Source organism: Schistocerca cancellata, chromosome 12, assembly GCF_023864275.1.
Source record: "Schistocerca cancellata isolate TAMUIC-IGC-003103 chromosome 12, iqSchCanc2.1, whole genome shotgun sequence".
Classification (NCBI taxonomy): Eukaryota; Metazoa; Arthropoda; class Insecta; order Orthoptera; family Acrididae; genus Schistocerca; species Schistocerca cancellata.
The window spans coordinates 4,373,059-4,394,410 of record NC_064637.1 but is presented as its reverse complement, the minus strand read 5'-3'; positions in this window follow the sequence as shown (position 1 = coordinate 4,394,410).

The window sequence follows — 21,352 nt, the reverse complement described above, 5'->3', positions numbered from 1 at the left end:
AAGGAATAGTGCATCCGACATGAGATCCTCGTCTCCCAATCGGAGATCCTGTCGTTGCCAAGGAAACGCTCCTCGATTTAGAAATAGAAGTCATAGAACTTATAGTGTTTCATAGCGACGCAATTTCTGTGTTAATTCGTCATTGTGAGGAATCGACGGATGCAATAAAGAAGGAATAGTGCATCCGACATGAGATACTCGCCTACCAATAGGAGATCATGTCGTTGCCATAGGATCGTTCCTCGATTTAGAAAGAGAAGTCATAGAACCTATAGTATTTCATAGCGACGAAATTTGTGTGTTAATTCGTCATTGTGAGGGAACGACGGATGCAATAAAGAAGGAACAGTGCATCCGACAAGAGATACTCGCCACCCAATAGGAGATCCTGTCGTTGCCATAGAAAGGTTCCTCGATTAAGAAATAGAAGTCATAGAAATTATAGTATTTCATAGCGACGCAATTTCTGTGTTAATTCGTCATTGTGAGGAATCGACGGATGCAATAAAGAAGGAATAGTGCATCCTACATGAGATACTCGCCTACCAGTAGGAGATCATGTCGTTGCCATAGGATCGTTCCTCGATTTAGAAAGAGAAGTCATAGAACCTATAGTATTTCATAGCGACGCAAATTCTGTGTTAATTCGTCATTGTGAGGAATCGACGGATGCAATAAAGAAGGAATAGTGCATCCGACATGAGATACTCGCCTACCTATAGGAGATCATGTCGTTGCCATACGATCGTTCCTCGATTTAGAAAGAGAAGTCATAGAACCTATAGTATTTCATAGCGACGCAATTTCTGTGTTAATTCGTCATTGTGAGGGATCGACGGATGCAATAAAGAAGGAACAGTGCATCCGACATGAGATACTCGCCTACCAATAGGAGATCCTGTCGTTGCCATAGAAACGCTCCTCGATTTAGAAAGAGAAGTCATAGAACCTATAGTATTTCATAGCGACGCAATTTCTGTGTTATTTCGTCATTGTGAGGGATCGACGGATGCAATAAAGAAGGAACAGTGCATCCGACATGAGATACTCGCCTCCCAATAGGAGATTCTGTCGTTGCCATAGAAACGCTCCTCGATTTAGAAAGAGAAGTCATAGAACCTATAGTATATCATAGCGACGCAATTTCTGTGTTAATACGTCATTGTGAGGGATCGACGGATGCAATAAAGAAGGAATAATGGATCTGACATAAGATACTCGCCTCCCAATAGAGGGTCCTGTCGTTGCCATAGAAACGTTCCTCGATTTAGAAAGAGAATCCATAGAACCTATAGTATTTCATAGCGACGCAAATTCTGTGTTAATTCGTCATTGTGAGGAGTCGACGGATGCAATAAAGAAAGAATAGTGCATCCGACATGAGATCCTCGTCTCCCAATCGGAGATCCTGTCGTTGCCATAGAAACGCTCCTCGATTTAGAAATAGAAGTCATAGAACCTATAGTATTTCATAGCGACGCAATTTCTGTGTTAATTCGTCATTGTGAAGGATCGACGGATGCAATAAAGAAGGAATAGTGCATCCGACATGAGATACTCGCCTACCAATAGGAGATCATGTCGTTGCCATAGGATCGTTCCTCGATTTAGAAAGAGAAGTCATAGAACCTATAGTATTTCATAGCGACGCAAATTCTGTGTTAATTCGTCATTGTGAGGGGTCGACGGATGCAATAAAGAAGGAATAGTGCATCCGACATGAGATCCTCGTCTCCCAATCGGAGATCCTGTCGTTGCCAAGGAAACGCTCCTCGATTTAGAAATAGAAGTCATAGAACTTATAGTGTTTCATAGCGACGCAATTTCTGTGTTAATTCGTCATTGTGAGGAATCGACGGATGCAATAAAGAAGGAATAGTGCATCCGACATGAGATACTCGCCTACCAATAGGAGATCATGTCGTTGCCATAGGATCGTTCCTCGATTTAGAAAGAGAAGTCATAGAACCTATAGTATTTCATAGCGACGAAATTTCTGTGTTAATTCGTCATTGTGAGGGAACGACGGATGCAATAAAGAAGGAACAGTGCATCCGACAAGAGATACTCGCCACCCAATAGGAGATCCTGTCGTTGCCATTGAAAGGTTCCTCGATTAAGAAATAGAAGTCATAGAAATTATAGTATTTCATAGCGACGCAATTTCTGTGTTAATTCGTCATTGTGAGGAATCGACGGATGCAATAAAGAAGGAATAGTGCATCCTACATGAGATACTCGCCTAGCAGTAGGAGATCATGTCGTTGCCATAGGATCGTTCCTCGATTTAGAAAGAGAAGTCATAGAACCTATAGTATTTCATAGCGACGCAAATTCTGTGTTAATTCGTCATTGTGAGGAATCGACGGATGCAATAAAGAAGGAATAGTGCATCCGACATGAGATACTCGCCTACCTATAGGAGATCATGTCGTTGCCATACGATCGTTCCTCGATTTAGAAAGAGAAGTCATAGAACCTATAGTATTTCATAGCGACGCAATTTCTGTGTTAATTCGTCATTGTGAGGGATCGACGGATGCAATAAAGAAGGAACAGTGCATCCGACATGAGATACTCGCCTACCAATAGGAGATCCTGTCGTTGCCATAGAAACGTTCCTCGATTTAGAAATAGAAGTCATAGAACCTATAGTATTTCATAGCGACGCAATTTCTGTGTTATTTCGTCATTGTGAGGGATCGACGGATGCAATAAAGAAGGAACAGTGCATCCGACATGAGATACTCGCCTCCCAATAGGAGATTCTGTCGTTGCCATAGAAACGCTCCTCGATTTAGAAAGAGAAGTCATAGAACCTATAGTATATCATAGCGACGCAATTTCTGTGTTAATACGTCATTGTGAGGGATCGACGGATGCAATAAAGATGGAATAGTGCATCCGGCATGAGATACTCGCCTCCCAATAGGAGATCCTGTCGTTGCCATAAAAACACTCCTCGATTTAGAAAGAGAAGTCATAGGACTTATAGTATTTCACAGCGACGCAATTTCTGTGTTAATACGTCATTGTGAGGGATCGACGGATGCAATAAAGAAGGAATAGTGCATCCGACATGAGATACTCGCCTCGCAATAGGAGATCCAAACGTTGCCATAGAAACGCTCCTCGATTTGAAAAGCGAAGTCATAGAACCAATAGTATTCCATAGCGACTCAATTTCTGTGTTAATTCGTCATTGTGAGGGATCGACGGATGCAATAAAGAAGGAATAGTGCATCCGACATGAGATACTCGCCTCCCAATAGGAGATCCTGTCGTTGCCATAGAAACGCTCCTCGATTTAGAAAGAGAAGTCATAGAACATATAGTATTTCATAGCGACGCAATTTCTGTGTTAATACGACATTGTGAGGGATCGACGGATGCAATAAAGAAGGAGTAGTGCATCCGACATGAGATACTCGCCTCCGAATAGGAGATAATGTCGTTGCCATAGAAACGCTCCTCGATTTAGAAAGAGAAGCCATAGAACCTATAGTATTTCATAGCGACGCAATTTCTGTGTTCATTCGTCATTGTGAGGGATCGACGGATGCAATAAAGAAGGAATAGTGCATCCGACATGAGATACTCGCCTCCCAATAGGAGATCCTGTCGTTGCCATAGAAACGTCCCTCGATTTAGAAACAGAAGTCATAGAACCTATAGTATTTCATAGCGACGCAATTTCTGTGTTAATTCGTCATTGTGAGGGATCGTCGGATGCAATAAAGAAGGAATAGTGCATCCGACATGAGATACTCGCCTCCCAATAGGTGATCCTGTCGTTGCCATAGAAACGCCCCTCGATTTAGAAACAGAAGTCATAGAACCTATAGTATTTCATAGCGACGCAATTTCTGTGTTAATTCGTCATTGTGAGGGATCGTCGGATGCAATAAAGAAGGAATAGTGCATCCGACATGAGATACTCGCCTCCCAATAGGAGATCCTGTCGTTGCCATAGACACGCTCCTCGATTTAGAAAGAGAAGTCATAGAACCTATAGTATTTCATTGCGACGCAATTTCTGTGTTCATTCTTCATTGTGAGGGATCGACGGATGCAATAAAGAAGGAATAGTGCATCCGACATGAGATACTCGCCTCCCAATAGGAGATCCTGTCGTTGCCATAGAAACACTCCTCGATTTAGAAAGAGAAGTCATAGGACCTATAGTATTTCACAGCGACGCAATTTCTGTGTTAATTCGTCATTGTGAGGGATCGACGGATGCAATAAAGAAGGAATAGTGCATCCGACATGAGATACTCGCCACCCAATAGGAAATCGTGTCGTTGCCATAGAAACGCTCCTCGATTTAGGAAGAGAAGTCATAGAACCTATAGTATTTCATAGCGACGCAATTTCTGTGTTAATTCGTCATTGTGAGGGATCGACGGATGCAATAAAGAAGGAGTAGTGCATCCGACATGAGATACTCGTCTCCCAATAGGAGATCCTGTCGTTGCCATAGGAACGCTCCTCGATGTAGAAAGAGAAGCCATAGAACCTATAGTATTTCATAGCGTCGCAATTTCTGTATTAATTCGTCATTGTGAGGGATCGTCGGATGCAATAAAGAAGGAATAGTGCATCCGACATGAGATACTCGCCTCCCAATAGGAGATCTTGTCGTTGCCATAGAAACGCTCCTCGATTTTGAAAGAGAAGTCATAGAACCTATAGTACTTCATAGCGACGCAATTTCTATGTTCATTCGTCATTGTGAGGGATCGACGGATGCAATAAAGAAGGAATAGTGCATCCGACATGAGATACTCGCCTCCCAATAGGAGATCCTGTCGTTGCCATAGAAACGCTCCTCGATTTAGAAAGAGAAGTCATAGGACCTATAGTATTTCATAGCGACGCAATTTCTGTGTTAATTCGTCATTGTGAGGGATCGACGGATGCAATAAAGAAGGAATAGTGCATCCGACATGACATACTCGCCACTCAATAGGAGATCCTGTCGTTGCCATAGAAACGCTCTTCGATTTAGAAAGAGAAGTCATAGAACCTATAGTATTTCATAGCGACGCAATTTCTGTGTTAATTCGTCATTGTGAGGGATCCTCGGTTGCAATAAAGAAGGAATAATGGATCTGACATAAGATACTCGCCTCCCAATAGGAGATCCTGTCGTTGCCATAGAAAGGTTCCTCGATTTAGAAAGAGAAGGCATAGAACCTATAGTATTTCATAGCGACGCAAATTCTGTGTTAATTCGTCATTGTAAGGGGTCGACGGATGCAATAAAGAAGCAATAGTGCATCCGACATGAGATACTCGCCTCCCAATAGGAGATCCTGTCGTTGCCATAGAAACGCTCCTCGATTTAGAAAGAGAAGTCATAGAGACTACAGTATTTCATAGCGACGCAATTTCTGTGTAAATTCGTCATTGCGAGGGATCGACGGATGCAATAAAGAAGGAATAGTGCTTCCGACCTGAGATACTCGCCTCCCAATAAGAGATCCTGTCGTTGCCATAGAAACGCTCCTCGATTTCGAAAGAGAAGTCATAGAGACTACAGTATTTCATAGCGACGCAATTTCTGTGTAAATTCGTCATTGTGAGGGATCGACAGATGCAATAAAGAAGGAATAGTGCTTCCGACCTGAGATACTCGCCTCCCAATAAGAGATCCTGTCGTTGCCATCGAAACGCTCCTCTATTTAGAAAGAGAAGTCATAGAACCTATAGTATTACATAGCGACGCAATATCTGTGTTAATTCGTCATTGTGAGGGATCGACGGATGCAGTAAAGAAAGAATAGGGCATCCGACATGAGATACTCGCCTCCCAATAGGAGATCCTGTCGTTGCCATAGAAACGCTCCTCGATTTAGAAAGAGAAGTCATAGAACCTATAGTACTTTATAGCGACGCAATTTCTGTGTTAATTCGTCATTGTGAGGGATCGACGGATGCAATAAAGAAGGAATAGTGCATCCGACATGAGATACTCGCCTCCCAATAGGAGATCCTGTCGTTGACATAGAAACGCTCCTCGATTTAGAAAGAGAAGTCATATTACCTATAGTATTTCACAGCGACGCAATTTCTGTGCTAATTCTTCATTGTGAGGGATCGACGGATGCAATAAAGAAGGAATAGTGCATCCGACATGAGATACTCGCCTCCTAATAGGAGATCCTGTCGTTGCCATAGAAACGCTCCTCGATTTAGAAAGAGAAGTCATAGAACCTATAGTATTTCATAGCGACGCAATTTCTGTGTTAATTCGTCATTGTGAGGGATCTACGGATGCAATAAAGAAGGAATAAAGCATCCGACATGAGATACTCGTCTCCCAATAGGAGATCCTGTCGTTGCCATAGAAACGCTCCTCGATTTAGAAAGAGAAGTCATAGAACCTATAGTATTTCATAGCGACGCAATTTCTGTGTTAATTCGTCATTGTGAGGGATCGACGGATTCAATAAAGAAGGAATAGTGCATCCGACATGAGATACTCGCCTACCAATAGGAGATCCTGTCGTTGCCACAGAAACGCTCCTCGATTTAGAAAGGGAAGTCATAGAACCTATAGTATTTCATATCGACGCAATTTCTGTGTTAATTCGTCATTGTGAGGGATCGACGGATGCAATAAAGAAGGAATAGTGCATCCGACATGAGATACTCGCCTCCCAATAGGAGATCCTGTCGTTGCCATAGAAACGCTCCTCGATTTAGAAAGAGAAGGCATAGAACCTATAGTATTTCATAGCGACGCAATTTCTGGGTTAATTCGTCATTGTGAGGGATCGGTGGATGCAATAAAGAAGGAATAGTGCATCCGACATGAGATACTCGCCTCCCAATAGGAGATCCTGTCGTTGCCATAGGAACGCTCCTCGACGTAGAAAGAGAAGCCATAGAACCTATAGTATTTCATAGCGTCGCAATTTCTGTATTAATTCGGTATTGTGAGGGAACGAAGGATGCAATAAAGAAGGAATAGTGAATCCGACATGAGATACTCGCCTCCCAATAGGAGATCCTGTCGTTGCCATTGAAACTCTCCTCGATTTAGAAAGAGAAGTCATAGAACCTATAGTATTTCATAGCGACGCAATTTCTGTGTTAATTCGTCATTGTGAGGGATCGACGGATGCAATAAAGAAGGAATAGTGCATCCGACATGAGATACTCGCCTCCTAATAGGAGATCCTATCGTTGCCATAGAAACGCTCCCCGATTTAAAAAGAGAAGTCATAGAACCTATAGTATTTCATAGCGACGCAATTTCTGTGTTAATTCGTCATTGTGAGGGATCGACGGATGCAATAAAGAAGGAATAGTGCATCCTACATGAGATACTCGCCTCCCAATAGGAGATCCTGTCGTTGCCATAGAAACGCTCCTCGATTTAGAAAGAGAAGTCATAGAACCTATAGTATTTCATAGCGACGCAATTTCTGTGTTAATTCGTCATTGTGAGGGATCGACGGATGCAATAAAGAAGGAATAGTGCATCCGACATGATGTACTCGCCTCCTAATAGGAGATCCTGTCGTTTCCATAGAAACACTCCTCGATTTAGAAAGAGAGTCATAGAACCTATAGTATTTCATAGCGACGCAATTTCTGTGTTAATTCGTCATTGTGAGGGATCGACGGATGCAATAAAGAAGGAATAGTGCATCCGACATGAGATACTCGCCTCCCAATAGGAGATCCTGTCGTTGCCATAGAAACGCCCCTCGATTTAGAAAGAGAAGTCATATTACCTATAGTATTTCACAGCGACGCAATTTCTGTGTTAATTCGTCATTGTGAGGGATCGACGGATGCAATAAAGAAGGAATAGTGCATCCGACATGAGATACTCTCCACTCAATAGGAGATCCTGTCGTTGCCATAGAAACGCTCTTCGATTTAGAAAGAGAAGTCATAGAACCTATAGTATTTCATAGCGACGCAATTTCTGTGTTAATTCGTCATTGTGAGGGATCGACGGATGCAATAAAGAAGGAGTAGTGTATCCGACATGAGATACTCGCCTCCCAATAGGAGATCCTGTCGTTGCCATAGAAACGCTCCTCGATTTAGAAAGAGAAGTCATAGAACCCATAGTATTTCATAGCGACGCAATTTCTGTGTTCATTCGTCATTGTGAGGGATCGACGGATGCAATAAAGAAGGAATAGTGCATCCGACATGAGATACTCGCCTCCCAATAGGAGATCCTGTCGTTGCCATAGAAACGCCCCTCGATTTAGAAAGAGAAGTCATATTACCTATAGTATTTCACAGCGACGCAATTTCTGTGTTAATTCGTCATTGTGAGGGATCGACGGATGCAATAAAGAAGGAATAGTGCATCCGACATGAGATACTCGCCACCCAATAGGAGATCCTGTCGTTGCCATAGAAACGCTCCTTGATATAGAAAGAGAAGTCATAGAACCTATAGTATTTCATAGCGACGCAATTTCTGTGTTAATTCGTCATTGTGAGGGATCGACGGATGCAATAAAGAAGGAATAGTGCATCCGACATGAGATACCCGCCTCCTAATAGGAGATCCTGTCGTTGCCATAGAAACGCTCCTCGATTTAGAAAGAGAAGTCATAGAACCGATAGTATTTCATAGCGACGCAATTTCTGTGTTAATTCGTCATTGTGAGGGATCCTCGGTTGCAATAAAGAAGGAATAATGGATCTGACATAAGATACTCGCCTCCCAATAGGAGATCCTGTCGTTGCCATGGAAAGGTTCCTCGATTTAGAAAGAGAAGGCATAGAACCTATAGTATTTCATAGCGACGCAAATTCTGTGTTAATTCGTCATTGTAACGGGTCGACGGATGCAATAAAGAAGGAATAGTGCATCCGACATGAGACCCTCGTCTCCCAATCGGAGATCATGTCGTTGCCATACGATCGTTCCTCGATTTAGAAAGAGAAGTCATAGAACCTATAGTATTTCATAGCGACGCAATTTCTGTGTTAATTCGTCATTGTGAGAGATCGACGGATGCAATAAAGAAGGAATAGTGCATCCGACATGAGATACTCGCCTCCCAATAGGAGATCCTGTCGTTGCCATAGAAACGCTCCTCGATTTAGAAAGAGAAGTCATAGAGACTACAGTATTTCATAGCGACGCAATTTCTGTGTAAATTCGTCATTGTGAGGGATCGACGGATGCAATAAAGAAGGAATAGTGCTTCCGACCTGAGATACTCGCCTCCCAATAAGAGATCCTGTCGTTGCCATCGAAACGCTCCTCTATTTAGAAAGAGAAGTCATAGAACCTATACTATTACATAGCGACGCAATATCCGTGTTAATTCGTCATTGTGAGGGATCGACGGATGCAGTAAAGAAAGAATAGGGCATCCGACATGAGATACTCGCCTCCCAATAGGAGATCCTGTCGTTGCCATAGAAACGCTCCTCGATTTAGAAAGAGAAGTCATAGAACCTATAGTACTTTATAGCGACGCAATTTCTGTGTTAATTCGTCATTGTGAGGGATCGACGGATGCAATAAAGAAGGAATAGTGCATCCGACATGAGATACTCGCCTCCCAATAGGAGATCCTGTCGTTGACATAGAAACGCTCCTCGATTTAGAAAGAGAAGTCATATTACCTATAGTATTTCACAGCGACGCAATTTCTGTGCTAATTCTTCATTGTGAGGGATCGACGGATGCAATAAAGAAGGAATAGTGCATCCGACATGAGATACTCGCCTCCTAATAGGAGATCCTGTCGTTGCCATAGAAACGCTCCTCGATTTAGAAAGAGAATCATAGAACCTATAGTATTTCATAGCGACGCAATTTCTGTGTTAATTCGTCATTGTGAGGGATCTACGGATGCAATAAAGAAGGAATAAAGCATCCGACATGAGATACTCGTCTCCCAATAGGAGATCCTGTCGTTGCCATAGAAACGCTCCTCGATTTAGAAAGAGAAGTCATAGAACCTATAGTATTTCATAGCGACGCAATTTCTGTGTTAATTCATCATTGTGAGGGATCGACGGATGCAATAAAGAAGGAATAGTGCATCCGACATGAGACAGTCGCCTACCAATAGGAGATCCTGTCGATGCCACAGAAACGCTACTCGATTTAGAAAGGGAAGTCATAGAACCTATAGTATTTCATATCGACGCAATTTCTGTGTTAATTCGTCATTGTGAGGGATCGACGGACGCAATAAAGAAGGAATAGTGCATCCGACATGAGATACTCGCCTCCCAATAGGAGATCCTGTCGTTGCCATAGAAACGCTTTTCGATTTAGAAAGAGAAGGCATAGAACTTATAGTATTTCATAGCGACGCAATGTCTGTGTTAATTCGTCATTGTGAGGGATCGGTGGATGCAATAAAGAAGGAATAGTGCATCCGACATGAGATACTCGCCTCCCAATAGGAGATCTTGTCGTTGCCGTAGGAACGCTCCTCGATGTAGAAAGAGAAGCCATAGAACCTATAGTATTTCATAGCGTCGCAATTTCTGTATTAATTCGGTATTGTGAGGGAACGAAGGATGCAATAAAGAAGGAATAGTGAATCCGACATGAGATACTCGCCTCCCAATAGGAGATCCTGTCGTTGCCATTGAAACTCTCCTCGATTTAGAAAGAGAAGTCATAGAACCTATAGTATTTCATAGCGACGCAATTTCTGTGTTCATTCGTCATTGTGAGGGATCAACGGATGCAATAAAGAAGGAATAGTGCATCCGACATGAGATACTCGCCACTCAATAGGAGATCCTGTCGTTGCCATAGAAACGCTTTTCGATTTAGAAAGAGAAGTCATAGAACCTATAGTATTTCATAGCGACGCAATTTCTGTGTTAATTCGTCATTGTGAGGGATCGACGGATGCAATAAAGAAGGAGTAGTGTATCCGACATGAGATACTCGCCTCCCAATAGGAGATCCTGTCGTTGCCATAGAAACGCTCCTCGATTTAGAAAGAGAAGTCATAGAACCCATAGTATTTCATAGCGACGCAATTTCTGTGTTCATTCATCATTGTGAGGGATCGACGGATGCAATAAAGAAGGAATAGTGCATCCGACATGAGATACTCGCCTCCCAATAGGAGATCCTGTCGTTGCCATAGAAACGATCCTCGATTTAGAAAGAGAAGTCATATTACCTATAGTATTTCACAGCGACGCAATTTCTGTGTTAATTCGTCATTGTGAGGGATCGACGGATGCAATAAAGAAGGAATAGTGCATCCGACATGAGATACTCGCCACCCAATAGGAGATCCTGTCGTTGCCATAGAAACGCTCCTTGATATAGAAAGAGAAGTCATAGAACCTATAGTATTTCATAGCGACGCAATTTCTGTGTTAATTCGTCATTGTGAGGGATCGACGGATGCAGTAAAGAAAGAATAGGGCATCGGACATGAGATACTCGCCTCCCAATTGGAGATCCTGTCGTTGCCATAGAAACGCTCCTCGATTTAGAAAGAGAAGACATAGAACCTATAGTACTTTATAGCGACGCAATTTCTGTGTTAATTCGTCATTGTGAGGGATCGACGGATGCAATAAAGAAGGAATAGTGCATCCTACATGAGATACTCGCCTCCCAATAGGAGATCCTGTCGTTGCCATAGAAACGCTCCTCGATTTAGAAAGAGAAGTCATAGAACCGATAGTATTTCATAGCGACGCAATTTCTGTGTTAATTCGTCATTGTGAGGGATCCTCGGTTGCAATAAAGAAGGAATAATGGATCTGACATAAGATACTCGCCTCCCAATAGGAGATCCTGTCGTTGCCATGGAAAGGTTCCTCGATTTAGAAAGAGAAGGCATAGAACCTATAGTATTTCATAGCGACGCAAATTCTGTGTTAATTCGTCATTGTAAGGGGCCGACGGATGCAATAAAGAAGGAATAGTGCATCCGACATGAGACCCTCGTCTCCCAATCGGAGATCATGTCGTTGCCATACGATCGTTCCTCGATTTAGAAAGAGAAGTCATAGAACCTATAGTATTTCATAGCGACGCAATTTCTGTGTTAATTCGTCATTGTGAGAGATCGACGGATGCAATAAAGAAGGAATAGTGCATCCGACATGAGATACTCGCCTCCCAATAGGAGATCCTGTCGTTGACATAGAAACGCTCCTCGATTTAGAAAGAGAAGTCATATTACCTATAGTATTTCACAGCGACGCAATTTCTGTGCTAATTCTTCATTGTGAGGGATCGACGGATGCAATATAGAAGGAATAGTGCATCCGACATGAGATACTCGCCTCCTAATAGGAGATCCTGTCGTTGCCCTAGAAACGCTCCTCGATTTAGAAAGAGAATCATAGAACCTATAGTATTTCATAGCGACGCAATTTCTGTGTTAATTCGTCATTGTGAGGGATCTACGGATGCAATAAAGAAGGAATAAAGCATCCGACATGAGATACTCGTCTCCCAATAGGAGATCCTGTCGTTGCCATAGAAACGCTCCTCGATTTAGAAAGAGAAGTCATAGAACCTATAGTATTTCATAGCGACGCAATTTCTGTGTTAATTCGTCATTGTGAGGGATCGACGGATGCAATAAAGAAGGAATAGTGCATCCGACATGAGATAGTCGCCTACCAATAGGAGATCCTGTCGTTGCCACAGAAACGCTACTCGATTTAGAAAGGGAAGTCGTATTTCATATCGACGCAATTTCTGTGTTAATTCGTCATTGTGAGGGATCGACGGATGCAATAAAGAAGAAATAGTGCATCCGACATGAGATACTCGCCTCCCAATAGGAGATCCTGTCGTTGCCATAGAAACGCTCCTCGATTTAGAAAGAGAAGGCATAGAACCTATAGTATTTCATAGCGACGCAATTTCTGTGTTAATTCGTCATTGTGAGGGATCGGTGGATGCAATAAAGAAGGAATAGTGCATCCGACATGAGATGCTCACCTCCCAATTGGAGATCCTGTCGTTGCCATAGAAACGCTCTTCGATTTAGAAAGAGAAGTCATAGAACCTATAGTATTTCATAGCGACGCAATTTCTGTGTTAATTCGTCATTGTGAGGGATCGACGGATGCAATAAAGAAGGAGTAGTGTATCCGACATGAGATACTCGCCTCCCAATAGGAGATCCTGTCGTTGCCATAGAAACGCTCCTCGATTTAGAAAGAGAAGTCATAGAACCCATAGTATTTCATAGCGACGCAATTTCTGTGTTCATTCGTCATTGTGAGGGATCGACGGATGCAATAAAGAAGGAATAGTGCATCCGACATGAGATACTCGCCTCCCAATAGGAGATCCTGTCGTTGCCATAGAAACGCCCCTCGATTTAGAAAGAGAAGTCATATTACCTATAGTATTTCACAGCGACGCAATTTCTGTGTTAATTCGTCATTGTGAGGGATCGACGGATGCAATAAAGAAGGAATAGTGCATCCGACATGAGATACTCGCCACCCAATAGGAGATCCTGTCGTTGCCATAGAAACGCTCCTTGTTATAGAAAGAGAAGTCATAGAACCTATAGTATTTCATAGCGACGCAATTTCTGTGTTAATTCGTCATTGTGAGGGATCGACGGATGCAGTAAAGAAAGAATAGGGCATCCGACATGAGATACTCGCCTCCCAATTGGAGATCCTCTCGTTGCCATAGAAACGCTCCTCGATTTAGAAAGAGAAGTCATATTACCTATAGTATTTCACAGCGACGCAATTTCTGTGCTAATTCTTCATTGTGAGGGATCGACGGATGCAATAAAGAAGGAATAGTGCATCCGACATGAGATACTCGCCTCCTAATAGGAGATCCTGTCGTTGCCATAGAAACGCACCTCGATTTAGAAAGAGAATCATAGAACCTATAGTATTTCATAGCGACGCAATTTCTGTGTTAATTCGTCATTGTGAGGGATCTACGGATGCAATAAAGAAGGAATGAAGCATCCGACATGAGATACTCGTCTCCTAATAGGAGATCCTGTCGTTGCCATAGAAACACTCCTCGATTTTGAAAGAGAATCATAGAACCTATAGTATTTCATAGCGACGCAATTTCTGTGTTAATTCGTCATTGTGAGGGATCGACGGATGCAATAAAGAAGGAATAGTGCATCCGACATGAGATACTCGCCTCCCAATAGGAGATCCTGTCGTTGCCATAGAAACGCCCCTCGATTTAGAAAGAGAAGGCATAGAACCTATAGTATTTCATAGCGACGCAAATTCTGTGTTAATTCGTCATTGTAAGGGGTCGACGGATGCAATAAAGAAGGAATAGTGCATCCGACATGAGACCCTCGTCTCCCAATCGGAGATCATGTCGTTGCCATAGAAACGCTCCTCGATTTAGAAAGAGAAGTCATAGAGACTACAGTATTTCATAGCGACGCAATTTCTGTGTAAATTCGTCATTGTGAGGGATCGACGGATGCAATAAAGAAGGAATAGTGCTTCCGACCTGAGATACTCGCCTCCCAATAAGAGATCCTGTCGTTGCCATCGAAACGCTCCTCTATTTAGAAAGAGAAGTCATAGAACCTATAGTATTACATAGCGACGCAATATCTGTGTTAATTCGTCATTGTGAGGGATCGACGGATGCAGTAAAGAAAGAATAGGGCATCCGACATGAGATACTCGCCTCCCAATAGGAGATCCTGTCGTTGCCATAGAAACGCTCCTCTATTTAGAAAGAGAAGTCATAGAACCTATAGTATTTCATAGCGACGCAATTTCTGTGTTAATTCGTCATTGTGATGGATCGACGGATGCAATTAAGAAGGAATAGTGCATCCGACATGAGATACTCGCCTCCCAATAGGAGATCCTGTCGTTGACATAGAAACGCTCCTCGATTTAGAAAGAGAAGTCATATTACCTATAGTATTTCACAGCGACGCAATTTCTGTGCTAATTCTTCATTGTGAGGGATCGACGGATGCAATAAAGAAGGAATAGTGCATCCGACATGAGATACTCGCCTCCTAATAGGAGATCCTGTCGTTGCCATAGAAACGCTCCTCGATTTAGAAAGAGAATCATAGAACCTATAGTATTTCATAGCGACGCAATTTCTGTGTTAATTCGTCATTGTGAGGGATCTACGGATGCAATAAAGAAGGAATAAAGCATCCGACATGAGATACTCGTCTCCCAATAGGAGATCCTGTCGTTGCCATAGAAACGCTCCTCGATTTAGAAAGAGAAGTCATAGAACCTATAGTATTTCATAGCGACGCAATTTATGTGTTAATTCGTCATTGTGAGGGATCGACGGATGCAATAAAGAAGGAATAGTGCATCCGACATGAGATAGTCGCCTACCAATAGGAGATCCTGTCGTTGCCACAGAAACGCTACTCGATTTAGAAAGGGAAGTCATAGAACCTATAGTATTTCATATCGACGCAATTTCTGTGTTAATTCGTCATTGTGAGGGATCGACGGATGCAATAAAGAAGGAATAGTGCATCCGACATGAGATACTCGCCTCCCAATAGGAGATCCTGTCGTTGCCATAGAAACGCTCCTCGATTTAGAAAGAGAAGGCATAGAACCTATAGTATTTCATACCGACGCAATTTCTGTGTTAATTCGTCATTGTGAGGGATCGGTGGATGCAATAAAGAAGGAATAGTGCATCCGACATGAGATACTCGCCACCCAATAGGAGATCCTGTCGTTGCCATAGAAACGCTCCTTGATATAGAAAGAGAAGTCATAGAACCTATAGTATTTCACAGCGACGCAATTTCTGTGTTAATACGTCATTGTGAGGGATCGACGGATGCAATAAAGAAGGAATAGTGCATCCGACATGAGATACTCGCCTCGCAATAGGAGATCCAAACGTTGCCATAGAAACGCTCCTCGATTTGAAAAGCGAAGTCATAGAACCTATAGTATTCCATAGCGACTCAATTTCTGTGTTAATTCGTCATTGTGAGGGATCGACGGATGCAATAAAGAAGGAATAGTGCATCCGACATGAGATACTCGCCTCCTAATAGGAGATCCTGTCGTTGCCATAGAAACGCTCCTCGATTTAGAAAGAGAAGTCATAGAACCTATAGTATTTCATAGCGACGCAATTTCTGTGTTAATTCGTCATTGTGAGGGATCGACGGATGCAATAAAGAAGGAATAGTGCATCCTACATGAGATACTCGCCTCCCAATAGGAGATCCTGTCGTTGCCATAGAAACGCTCCTCGATTTAGAAAGAGAAGTCATAGAACCTATAGTATTTCATAGCGACGCAATTTCTGTGTTAATTCGTCATTGTGAGGGATCGACGGATGCAATAAAGAAGGAATAGTGCATCCGACATGAGGTACTCGCCTCCTAATAGGAGATCCTGTCGTTGCCATAGAAACACTCCTCGATTTAGAAAGAGAATCATAGAACCTATAGTATTTCATAGCGACGCAATTTCTGTGTTAATTCGTCATTGTGAGGGATCGACGGATGCAATAAAGAAGGAATAGTGCATCCGACATGAGATACTCGCCTGCCAATAGGAGATCCTGTCGGTGCCATAGAAACGCTCCTCGATTTAGAAAGAGAAGTCATAGAACCTATAGTATTTCATAGCAACGCAATTTCTGTGTTAATTCGTCATTGCGAGGGATCGACGGATGCAATAAAGAAGGAATAGTGCAACCGACATGAGATACTCGCCTACCAATAGGAGATCCTGTCGTTGCCATGGAAACGTTCCTCGATTTAGAAAGAGAAGTCATAGAACCTATAGTATTTCATAGCGACGCAATTTATTTGTTAATTCGTCATTGTGAGGGATCGACGGATGCAATAAAGAAGGAATAGTGCATCCGACATGAGATACTCGCCTCCCAATAGGAGATCCTGTCGTTGCCATAGAAACGCTCCTCGATTTAGAAAGAGAAGGCATAGAACCTATAGTATTTCATAGCGACGCAATTTCTGTGTTAATTCGTCATTGTGAGGGATCGATGGATGCAATAAAGAAGGAATAGTGCATCCGACATGAGATACTCGCCTGCCAATAGGAGATCCTGTCGTTGCCATAGAAACGCTCCTCGACTTCGAAAGAGAAGTCATAGAACCTATAGTATTTCATAGCGACGCAATTTCTGTGTTAATTCGTCATTGTGAGGGATCGACGGATGCAATAAAGTAGGAATAGTGCATCCGACATGAGATACTCGCCTCCCAATAAGAGATCCTGTAGTTGCCATAGAAACGCTCCTCGATTTAGAAAGAGAAGTCATAGAACCTATAGTATCTCATAGCGACGCAATTTCTGTGTTGATTCGGCATTGTAAGAGATCGACGGATGCAATAAAGAAGGAATAGTGCGTCTGACATTAGATACTCGCCTCCCAATAGGAGATCCTGTCGTTTCCATAGAAACGCACCTCGATTTAGAAATGAAGTCATAGAACATATAGTATTTCATAGCGACGCAATTTCTGTGTTAATTCGTCATTGTGAGGGATCGACGGATGCAATAAAGAAGGAATAGTGCATCCGACACGAGATACTCGCCTCCCAATAGGAGATCCTGTCGTTGCAATAGAAACGCTCCTCGACTTCGAAAGAGAAGTCATAGAACCTATAGTATTTCATAGTGACGCAATTTCTGTGTTAATTCGTCATTGTGATAGATCGACGGATGCAATAAAGAAGGAATTGTGCATCCGACATGAGATACTCGCCTCCCAATAAGATATCCTGTAGTTGCCATAGAAACGCTACTTGATTTAGAAAGATAAGTCATAGAACCTATAGTATCTCATAGCGACACAATTTCTGTGTTAATTCGGCATTGTTAGGGATCGACGGATGCAATAAAGAAGGAATAGTGCGTCTGACATTAGATACTCGCCTCCCAATAGGAGATCCTGTCGTTGCCATAGAAACGCACCTCGATTTAGGAAGAGAAGTCATAGAACCTATAGTATTTCATAGCGACGCAATTTCTGTGTTACTTCGTCATTGTGATGGATCGACGGATGCAATACAGAAGGAACAGTGCATATGACATGAGATACTCGCCTCCCAATAGGAGATCCTGTCGTTGCCATAGAAACGCCCCTCGATTCAGAAACAGAAGTCACAGAACCTATAGTATTTCATAGCGACACAATTTCTGTGTTAATTCGTCATTGTGAGGGATCGACGGATGCAATAAAGAAGGAATAGTGCAACCGACATCTCCCAATTGGAGATCCTGTCGTTGCCATGGAACCGCTATTCGATTTAGAAAGAGAAGTCATAGAAACTATAGTATCTCAAAGCGACGCAATTTCTGTGTTAATTCGTCATTGAGAGGGATCGACGGATGCAATAAAGAGGGAATAGTGCTTCCGACATGAGATACTCGCCTCCCAATAGGAGATCCTGTCGTTGCCATCGAAATGCTCCTCTATTTAGAAAGAGAAGTCATAGAACCTATAGTATTTCATAGCGACGCAATATCTGTGGTATTTCGTCATTGTGAGGGATCGACGGATGCAGTAAAGAAGGAATAGTGCATCCGACATGAGATACTCGCTTCCCAATAGGAGATCCTGTCGTTGCCATAGAAACGCTCCTCGATTTAGAAAGCGAAGTCATAGAACCTATAGTATTCCATAGCGACGCAATTTCTGTGTTAATTCGTCATTGTGAGGGATCGACGGATGCAATAAAGAAGGAATAGTGCATCCGACATGAGATACTCGCCTCCCAATAGGAGATCCTGTCGTTGCCATAGAAACGCTCCTCGATTTAGAAAGAAAAGTCATAGAACCTATAGTATTTCATAGCGACGCAAATTCTGTGTTGATTCGTCATTGTGAGGGATCGACGGATGCAATAAAAAAGGAATAGTGCTTCCGACATGAGATACTCGCCTCCCAATAGGAAATCCTGTCGTTGCCATCGAAACGCTCCTCTATTTAGAAAGAGAAGTCATAGAACCTATAGTATTTCATAGCGACGCAATATCTGTGTTAATTCGTCATTGTGAGGGATCGACGGATGCAGTAAAGAAGGAATAGTGCATCCGACATGAGATACTCGCCTCCCAATAGTAGATCCTGTCGTTGCCATAGAAACGCTCCTCGATTTAGAAAGAGAAGTCATAGAACCTATAGTATTTCATAGCGACTCAATTTCTGTGTTAATTCGTCATTGTGAGGGAACGACGGATGCAATAAAGAAGGAATAGTGCATCCGACATGAGATACTCGCCTCCCAATAGGAGATCCTGTCGTTGCCATAGAAACGCTCCTCGATTTAGAAAGAGAAGTCATAGAACCTATAGTATTTCATAGCGACGTAATTTCTGTGTTAATTCGTCATTGTGAGGGATCGACTGATGCAATAAAGAAGGAGTAGTGCATCCGACATGACATACTCGCCTCCCAATAGGAGATCCTGTCGTTGCCATAGAAACGCTCCTCGATTTAGAAAGAGAAGTCATAGAACATATAGTATTTCATAGCGACGCAATTCCTGTAATCATTCGTCATTGTGAGGGATCGACGGATGCAATAAAGAAGGAATAGTGCATCCGACATGAGATACTCGCCTCCCAATAGGAGATCCTTTCGTTGCCATAGAAACGCTCCTCGATTTAGAAAGAGAAGTCATAGGACCTATAGTATTTCACAGCGACGCAATTTCTGTGTTAATTCGTCATTGTGAGGGATCGGCGGATGCAATAAAGAAGGAATAGTGCATCCGACATGAGATACTCGCCACCCAATAGGAGATCCTGTCGTTGCCATAGAAACGCTCTTCGATTTAGAAAGAGAAGTCATAGAACCTATAGTGTTTCATAGCGACGCAATTTCTGTGTTAATTCGTCATTGTGAGGGATCGACGGATGCAATAAAGAAGGAATAGTGCATCCGACATGAGATACTCGCCTCCCAATAGGAGATCCTGTCGTTGCCATAGAAACGCTCCTCGATTTAGAAAGAGAAGTCATAGAACCTATAGTATTTCATAGCGACGCAATTTCTGTGTTAATTCGTCATTGTGAGGGATCGACGGATGCAATAAAGAAGGAATAGTGCATCCGACATGAGATACTCGCCACCCAATAGGAGATCCTGTCGTTGCCATAGAAACGCTCATTGATTTAGAAAGAGTAGTCGTAGAACCTATAGTATTTTAAAGCGACGCAATTTCTGTGTTAATTCGTCATTGTGAGGGATCGACGGATGCAATAAAGAAGGAATAGTGCATCCGACATGAGATACTCGTCTCCGAATAGGAGATCCTGTCGTTGCCATAGAAACGCTCCTCGATTTAGAAAGAGAAGTTATAGAACCTATAGTATTTCATAGCGACGCAATTTCTGTGTTATTTCGTCATTGTGAGGGATCGACGGATGCAATAAAGAAGGACTAGTGCATCCGACATGAGATACTCGCCTCCCAATAGGAGATCCTGTCTTTGCCATAGAAACGCTCCTCGATTTAGAAAGAGAAGTCATAGAACCTATAGTATTTCATAGCGACGCAATTTCTGTGTTAATTCGTCATTGTGAGGGATCGACGGATGCAATAAAGAAGGAATAGTGCATCCAACATGAGATACTCGTCTCCCAATAGGAGATCCTGTCGTTGCCATAGAAACGCGCCTCGATTAAGAAAGAGAATTCATAGAACCTATAGTATTTCATAGCGCGCAATTTCTGTGTTAATTCGTCATTGTAATGGATCGACGGATGCAATAAAGAAGGAATAGTGCATCCGACATGAGATACTCGTCTCCCAAAAGGAGACCCTGTCGTTGCCATAGAAACGCTCCTCGATTTAGAAAGAGAAGTCATAGAACCTATAGTATTTCATAGCGACGCAATTTCTGTGTTAATTCGGCATTGTAAGGGATCGACGGATGCAATAAAGAAGGAATAGTGCATCCGACATGAAATACTCGCCCCCCAATAGGAGATCCTGTCGTTGCCACAGAAACGCTCCTCGATTTTGAAAGAGAAGTCATAGAACCTATAGTATTTCATAGCGACGCAATTTCTGTGTAAATTCTTCATTGTGAGGCATCGACGGATGCAATAAAGAAGGAATTGTGCATCCGACATGAGATACTCGCCTCCCAATAGGAGGTTCTGTCGTTGCCATAGAAACGCTCCTCGTTTTAGAAAGAGAAGTCATAGAAATTATAGTATTTCATAGCGACGCAATTTCTGTGTTAATTCGCCATTGTGAGGGATCGACGGATGCAATAAAGAAGGAATAGTGCATCCGACATGAGATACTCGCCTCCCAATAGGAGATCCTGTCGTTGCCATAGAAACGCTCCTCAATTTAGAAAGAGAAGTCATAGAACTTATAGTATTTCATAGCGACGCAATTTCTGTGTTA